Here is a 9,405-nt window from a genome sequence, read left to right as displayed (position 1 = left end):
GCAATGTCATTTGCCGGTGGAGATAGAGCATAAAGCTTTTTGGGCATTAAAGATGTGCAACTTCAACATGGAGGAGCTCAAGAGCAACCGGTTAATGCAAATGAATGCTCTTGAGGAACTTAGAAATGATGCATACACTAGTTCTTTGATCTATAAAGAAAAGACCAAGATGTGGCATGACAAGAGGATAAAAGAAAATAAAGAATTTCATGAAGGCCAAAAGGTGTTGCTCTTTAATTCAAGGCTAAAACTGTTCTCGGGAAAACTCAAGTCAAGATGGGATGGTCCTTTTTTGGTGAAGACGGTGTTTCCACATGGTGCTATAGTGCTATTGTAAAAAGATGGAACACCTTTCAAGGTCAATGGACATAAGGTCAAAAAGTATGAAGAAGGAGTCCCAAGGAATGAAGGCATGGAAGAGTTGATGTTGCTGGAAGGGATTGCAGCCACGTAGAAGGGGAGGAGTCCAGCTAATGACTCCTTAAAAAGAAGCGCTTCCGGGAGGCAACTCGTGTTTAGAGTTTGCATTTTCTTACCTTTACTTTTAATTATTTTAGGATATTTTTCATTCGTCTTCTTCTGAAAATATAATTGCTTGAGGGCAAGCAATGGCTAGAGTATGGGGTGGAGGGTTAAAAATGAGGAAATAAATCAATTTTTTTCAAACTGCAAGGTTTACTCGCCGAGTAGGTACGTGTACTCGGTGAGTACTTGCCAAAATAACCAGAAAACGCGTAAATGCAGTTCTACTCGGCGAGTAGCCAACTTACACAGACGGATTATAGTCTGTAAAATAAGGGTTTTCACCCATTTTACCCATACACTCGCCGTGCACAGCCTCCCTCAAGCGATTTTTGTGATTTCTGTGATTTTTGGCTCAATCTTCAACTTTCCAAGGAAAAGGTATGATTTTTACACTTAAAACTCATCAAAGGTTCAAGCTTTATCACTGATTTCCCCATATTTTGTCTAAATTTAAGATTTGGGGGTCCTCAAATTCTAGGGTTTTAATTTTACCATGAATTAGAATATGTTAGGAGAAATTTCTTTTGGATTAGTGGTTATTGGACTTAGTACAGCAAACCCATGTGCAAAATTGGGTGTTTTGGACAACCCATATGTGTTCGACAGGATTCTGGTCTCAATGTTCATCCTACTCGTCAAGTAGGACATGAACTCGGCAAGTAGGAGGCTATACAGATCCGATTTTAATTGTTGGGTGTTGCTTGTTTGTGCTTTCTTAATGTTGTTATGCAGGTACCATGTCCAGAAGAGGTCATTCTTCAAGAGGGGGAAGCCAAGGGGACATCCCGTGGCTCTCGTTCCACCAAATCAGATCCAAATCGTCTCAAGCTTGGGCCAAAAACAATTTGGAGGCTTTGAAACATAAAGAGATTCATTTACCCAATGCAGTGGACTGGGATTGGCTGGGGAAAGTTGGTTTGGAAGAAGAGCTGACACCATATTTGGTGAAGGAATGCAATTTGGGGGATTCAACCATCATATGTGATGGTTGGTTACAATTATTCAAAATACAGGAACCGGTCTATGTTGAATTATGTTGGGAGTTTTTTGCTACCATCTCATTCCGAGGTGGTAGTGAATACTATAATCCCAATGTAATTTACTTTTCTCTTGGTGGGGAGCTGCGACAATGCAGCATGGCTGAATTTTCATGGAGGTTTGGAATTTATGAGCAAAGCACTCTGTTGACTGAGGACTTTGAAGCTTTCTTGGATAATTGCCACAAAGATCTCCCTGAGGCAGTGGTTGCTTCTACCTAGTGGAATACTATTGCTAACCGGGTGTATATCCCGTCTACCACTCAAGAGGGTCACATTCGTTCGCCAATCCACCATCTCATTCATCGTTGCGTGGCTAGCACAATTAATATGCGGAAGGATTGGGACAAGGTTCCAACCCTTGACATCTTCTATCTTTGGAGTATTATTACTCCCGATGTTTTCTGCAATCTCCCCTACTGCATAGCCAAGTATCTGGCGGAAGGGGCGGTTAAGGAGAATGTGAACTCCAAGATTAATGGAGGGATGTTTGTGACAAGGCTTGCCAGGTCGTTTGGGATATTAGATTTGCAAGAGGCAAGGGTGCTGACGGTCATTTATCCCCCTCCGTTCAACACCGCATTATATAGGATGGCAAGGATCGTGGAGAAGTTTGGTGACTCTTTTTCTATTCCACATGCGGATGAGCCGGCAATCCCCGAGGAGCCGGGAAGGCGAGTAAGGCAACGAGGCGAGCGGGTACGAGAAGACCCACCAGTTATTCTGGTGGAGGAAGAGAATGATGGATGGAATAAATTGGAGTACCAAAGCTATTTGGATGATATTGGATGAAAGGTCAATTATAACAATCAATCATTTGAATACCTCTTCGAGGAAATGAACATCGCACCGAGACCCGGTCCGGGATATCCCTACATTATGAGTTGGGAGGAAAGAATGATGAGGGGTAATGAAGGAGGAGGAAGCGGAGCCGGAGGAGCTGACATGGAGGAAGAGGATTGAAGACTTTATGTTTTATGTTTTGTGTTTTTATTTATGGTGTTTTGATTTGAACAAATGTTAAACTTGGATGATTTGTTTTTTTTAGGACTTTTATTGCTTTCACTTTTGGTTGCTTAGTTTTAAGGAATGGAAGGTTAGGAAGCCTAATAAAGTGTTAAGGGTCAAGTAAGGAAGTGAGGGATGTTCAAGAAAGAGTGTGAAGTTTTGTCCTTAGGATTGAGTCTGTTAGAGTTGAGAGTAATGGAGGGTGTTGCTGCTGAAAGGTTTAGAGAAAGGGTCAGTGAAATATTCAAATTCAAAACCTGAGCCAAGAAGAACACAAGTTGGATCAGTTTTGGCAATACAGCGCCTACTCGTCAAGTGCAAAAATTCTACTCGGCAAGTACATGGGGCATTACACGTAATAATTGCAAGTTAAGAGCTACTCGTCGAGTACATGACACTACTCACCGAGTAGATTGACAATTTTCGAGTTCCAGATCTGTTTTGGGCACTTTCATTGCAGTACTTGTCCATTTTTCGTGAAGAGTTGTTACTGGAGATTTCTATGAAGTTTTTTCCTTGATATTTTCGAGTTGTCAACCACACGAGATGAATGACACCCAAGACATGGATGAGCTGTTCCCATGTCTAAAGTCAATTGAAGATGGAGCTGAGGAAAAGAGTTATCAACCTATCAACTGCTACCCCAGGGGAGTTTTTTCCAATTCTCTCTATAGTTTGCATTTTTATTTTTTGCATGATATGCAATGAGGGCATTGCATAAAAGAAGTGTGGGTTAGGGGGTTGGTCACATATTAGAAAATTTAGAATCTTAATTTAGGATAATTTTAAAAAATTGTTGCATACCAAAAATATTACTTAGGAATTAATTTAGAAAATTTTGGTAAAAGCAATTAGGGTTCCATGTTAGAATTGTGTTGATAATTGCATGAAAACCCAAATGTTTAGTTGAGCCTATATACGTTATAGTACATTTGTGGCTTCCTTATTCCAGTGAAATCATGGAACAAAAACACGACCTCGCTCAGCATGAGGGATGCAATATGTTTAGCATCATATACCAGATATGTATCCAGGAAAATTATTATCGTTAACCAATAAAGGTTGAAGTTGAGCGCCCCTGCTTAAGCATGTAGGGTTTTGAGTGGAAAAAGTGAGGTACATGTAAAAAAAAGAGAGAGAAAGTTACAAGAAAAGTTGAAGAATTTTTGGAGCATCGTCAAATATGAAATTAGAAGATCAAAAATTCCAAAGAAATTCAAAAAGTTGAAGATACCAAAAACCAAACAACAAGGTGGTGAATTCATAGAGATCAAAGATCAAATGTCAAAGAAATAAAGAATTCCAAAGAGATCCAATGCGGTATCATAAATTGTAATTACCTAGATTATGTATGCTTGCGTTGCTCAACCAAAAATACCTTGAGGTTAAGAGGTTTTCTGAGAATGGATTCGAAGGGATGCATAAAATGAGCATAGTTCGGGGTGAGTGGGAGAATGTTTATGAGGATTGTGAGTATTTAGAGTATGGGGGTATTTAGGATAATTTTAGACACATATGCATGTGTTTCGGTCTTGGCATAATGGTTGGGTTAGATTGGAGTTGTCATATGTGATTCTAATATGTTAAAATTCAGTTTTGCTTGGGGGCAAGCAAAAGTCAAGTGTGGGGTATTTTGATATGTGCATAATTAGTCAATTATTTAGCATACATTTTTATTCATTTTTAACTAATTATGTGTATAATGTGAACAAAAGGTACTTAATAATGCTTAAATTTTGTTTTCAGTCCAAAAGACATGCTTGGGAGTAAAAGGAAACAAGGGGAAGCAATTAGAGACCAAAGAATGAAGAATGAGCGACAAAAGCATAGCTACTCGGCGAGTTCTCAAGGCTACTCGGCGAGTAAGAAAGAATATTCCAGAAGATAAGTCAAGACTCATGGTATAAGACGGATAACAAGCATCTACTCGGCGAGTTGGGTCTCCTACTCGCCGAGTACACCCTGTTTTGTGATAATTCTAAATATCAAACCATTATCTGAATGGAAAGGACTTTTGGCAATTTGGAGAGTTGAACCTGCGAAAAAGAACCCTTTGAGGAGCTGAGGAACCCTAACCTTCAATCCTTTGAAGAATCAAGGCAATTAGGTTATTCATTGCACTTAGCTTTAGGAATTAAGTATGTTTAGCTTAGTTAAATTTGTTTTTGCTATGACTATGAACTAAATTCATTTTGTTTCAGTTGGGGAAGACCAATTTACTCCTATGGTTTAAAACATACTTTTTGATTGATTGTTATTTGGTGATTTTATTAAATTAAGTTTGTTAAAGAACCTTATGCATTAATGCCAACTATTTTCTGTTAATTGGAAGGTAATTAAGCTGCATGAACATCTCTTAATTATTAACCTCATATGTTATGTGAACACTTTATCATTTGCCAAGGAATAATGAATATGAAACTAGGATTAATTAGAGAATGGGTAAATTAATGTGTGAGCTTGTTTGAGAAACCAACAAACAAGAGGTTAATTGAAACACCAACTTGATTAACCAATTACAAATCTTATTTAATCCAAACAATTGAACTAGGGAATTAATTAGTTTAAACAATTGGCCACTAGTTGAATTGATTAATTGTCTAAGGGTTAGGAGTAATGAACATGAACCTAACCACTATAGTTGGTAACCAATAATAATTAATTTATCATTTAAATAACCATAGGAGTGAATTGGTTTAACCTAATCAGAAACCCTTTATTAAATATGGTGAATTCGTCATTTGCTTTAATTGTTTAGTTAGTTAAGTGTGTAAGTGCTTTGTTTAAGTTTCTAGTCTTGTAAAACTAGAGAAAAAACCCTTTTACTTTTATTACTTGCTTAGTTAAAATTAGTTATTAGATTAATTTCCATTCCCTGAGTTCGACACCCTATCCAACTATACCACTAAAAGACAGGTTCAGTGCCTTTGTGTGCTTAATTTATTAACTAAAAGTAGTATTAAAACTAGCTCGTTTCACACACATCATTCACAGACCATAAGAGCCTCCAACACATTCTGAATAAAAAAGAACTGAACATGAGACAACGACGATGGGTCGAGCTGCTAAACGACTATGAATTCAAGATCAAGTACCACCTATGCAAGGCTAATGTGGTAGCCGATTCCTTAATCCGAAAGGATTACTCGAGTCGCCGCACTGACAATGACCATCCATTCCCATCTGTCCTCACAAATCAAGGAGGCTCGGCAGGAAGCCTTGAAACTAGAAAATTTCGCAAATGAGGCATTGCGTGGAATGGAAAAGAATATGATCGTCAAAGAAGACAGTGCCTATTGTCTTATGGACCAGATCTGGACACCGAGGTTCGGAGGATTCCGGGACGTGATAAAGAATGAAGCTAATAAAACGAGGTACTGTGTCCATTCGAGTTCCAATAAGATGTACCAAGACAGAAAACAACATTATTGGTGGCCGAATATGAAAGCAGAGATTGCCACTTACATGGGTACGTGTCTTACTTGTTCCAAAGTTAAATTGGAATATCAGATGCCCCCAGGGTCTTCTACAACAACCCAAAATACCCGAGTGGAAATGGGAGAGAATAACAATGTATTTAATAACCAAATTACCTAAAAAGGCAGACGGTCTGGATGCTATATCTATCATGGAGTTTCCATATCTATCATTTCTAATCGAGATAGTAGATTCACCTCCTGCTTTTGGCAGTCGCTGTAGAAAGCTTTGGGAACCCAACTAGATATGAGCACTGCTTTTGGCAGTCACTCTAGAAGAAATGCTCCGGGCATGTGTAATAGATTTTGGCAATGCTTGGAATACCCACCTGCCCCTAATCGAATTCTCATATAACATAAGTTACCACATGTGCATAAGAGTCGCTCCCTTTGAGGCCTTGTACGACCGGAAGTGCAAATCACCCCTTTGCTGGACTGAGGTGGGAGACACCCAGATTGTAAAAGGGAAAACACCCAACAACACCCTCACTGGACTCGAGATTATTCAAGAAACAACAGAAAAGATAGTCCAAATCAGAGCACGACTCCAAGCATCGCGAGACCGAGAAATGAGCTATGCAGATAAAAGACGATAGCCTCTAGAGTTCCAAGTGAGAGATCAGGTGTTATTAAAAGTCTCCCCTTCGAAAGGGATGATACGATTTGGAAAGAGAGGGATGTTAAATCCTCGATACATCGGACCACTCAAGATCCTTGCCCGGATCGGTCCAGTAGCCTACAAAATACAACTACCCTCAGAACTTAGCAATTTACACCATGTATTCCATGTGTCAAACCTAAATAAGTGTCTATTGTATGAAACACTCACATTTCCACTAGACGAAATTAAAGTGAACGAGAACCTTCTATACGTTGAGCAGCCTATCGAGATTATGGATACAGAAGTTAAGCGCATGAAACAAAGTTGCATCCCCATTGTGAAGGTTAGATGGAATGCCAAGTGCAAATCTGAACTCATATGGGAACGCGAGGATCAGACGATGCAAAAATATCCTCACCTTTTCGCCGGTTCGTAATAATAGCTTCTAAAGAATTTCACGACAAAACTCCCTCTAACGGGGGCATGATGTCACAACTAGAAATTCTCTAATCTAAAAACCAAGTCAAAAGGGATCTTGTATATGTAAAGATTATATCTATATTTGTATTATGTTATGGTAAGGTAATAAGTGGGAATTATACTCTCTTAAACTCTCATGAGAAATACAAGAAAATATGATCTTGGATTTACATCAAAGTAATTAGGACACAAAAAATAACACCAACACATTAGAATTAATATACTTTAGACCATGAACACATTTCTAGGTACTGGTTTGGGTTTAAACACCTTAAGTAATCCAAAATTTTGACCATGAACACTTCCCTAGAAACCAATAAAACCGTGAACAACTTCCAAGGTCTCTTGTGGCCGTGAACTACCTCAAACCACCAAAGGTAGACCGTGAACACCTTTAAGGGGCAAAGTTTGGTCGTAAACTCAATAGTGGACCACCATTTAGACTGTAAACCACCTTTGGTGGATCTTCTTTGGTCGTAAACCTTAGTTTAAGGCCCATTTAGACCGTTAACCCCTTTCCAATTCAAGGGTGTTTACGGATTGTGAGTTGTAATAAGTAAGTTTCTAATGCAAATCTCAGTAATCTATGCATTAACCTCTAGTGATAAGGCTTTACCCATTAGTAATCCAAGTAAATATGCCATCAATTTCCTATTCCCATATGAGGAGCGTAAACTCCCTTTTTCATTTCACATTCTGAGAACCTTCGTAAACTCTCTCAAGAATTCAACCAAGAAATCCAGAAGTCATTTTCTTCACTATTCCTCCTGATTTCTTCTAAGTAATTGGTGACTAGCTTGATACTTCATACTTTAGTTGTTAAAACTCTTCTTAATCACACATAACTTAATGTGTTAACAACATTAGGATATCAAAAATCTCCAAGGGATTCATCCAACACTTCAAGTGTTCTAGACTCCAATTTCTCACATCATTTCTTCAACCACACCTTTCCTCTACCCAAGATGAGCTTCATACCTCTATTTTTAAGTTTTCATTATTTTGGGTAAGGATACAAGTTAAAAAGTCTTGTGAAATATTGATATAATTGCTTGTCTATACATGTATGTTATGTTGCATGTGTTTGAGGTTATACAACTCCATATGAGTAGTCTAAAAACTCGAGGTTTTGGTTAAGTCTCAAGAGTTTGTACTATATTTCACACATTGTGTTGTTAGAAACAAAAACTATCATTTATATGAAATATGATTCATAAAATCTCATGTCCAGAACCACAAGAATTTGCTTCAAGAAATTGTTTAAACAAAGTTGTTGGACATAATATTTTGAAGATGTTAAATTATGAAAATATTATTATTTTTGGACCATTTTCAGCCATATATATATATATATATATATATATATATATATATATATATATATATATATATATATATATATATATATATATATATATATATATATATAAGGTCATTTTGAAATATAGGATAAAATTGATTTATTAACGAATATTTCAATTAAAATGGACCAAAAATGGAATTATTTATAAAAGAAGTGCCACTTTTGCCAACATCAATAATATTGAGTCATTTTTGATAAATATGATTCAAGCTGGATTATTTTCAATAAACGCAACAAAACGAAGCGCCCAGTCAACTAGCACAACTAATGTTACGAAACAAAAACGAAATATCTATTCAACGAGTACAACTTTGTTAATTATCAAATACATAACGGAATTCAACCATTAGCGTAAATATATGTTAGGATTCTAGTGAGACGCATCTTCACCGTACCTATACAATAGTGTACCTCGAAAGTCTTGTAAGAATTATAACCAGAGTCTCCTAGAAGGAGAGTGAGAATATGTGTATAGGTCTATATGGGGTTAACACCCCGCACCTTCGATGTTTGCTATAGCTAGACCGGCCAGTTTAGGGTGACAAATGTCTTCAATAAAATGAACGCCTGAAGAACGTTAATACAGACACTCTGTCGTATTAGTATGGTTATAACGATTCACTTAGAATATAACAATATTATTTAGAAATTTACGCAAGTTACACCTTTTGATTATAAACAACTATTGTTTTGATACCTCAACGAAATTTTACCACACAAGTCTTAAGGTTTTAAGGCTACTACCTTGCACATCAGAAAATATAGGATTCTGGGGAAAACGATTTTAATTGATTTCGAAAATGATAAACTAAAACACGCATGTAACTATACTTGATTGGAAACAAGACTTAAAACTATTACAACAGAAAATATTAGATTTTCTGGGTTTTTAAACTATCTCAAATTTTTATATAA

Source organism: Lactuca saligna, chromosome 7 (assembly GCF_052625555.1).
Source record: "Lactuca saligna cultivar CGN05327 chromosome 7, ASM5262555v1, whole genome shotgun sequence".
NCBI lineage: Eukaryota > Viridiplantae > Streptophyta > Magnoliopsida > Asterales > Asteraceae > Lactuca > Lactuca saligna.
The sequence above is the reverse complement of the archived record's forward strand: the minus strand, read 5'-3'. Positions refer to the sequence as shown.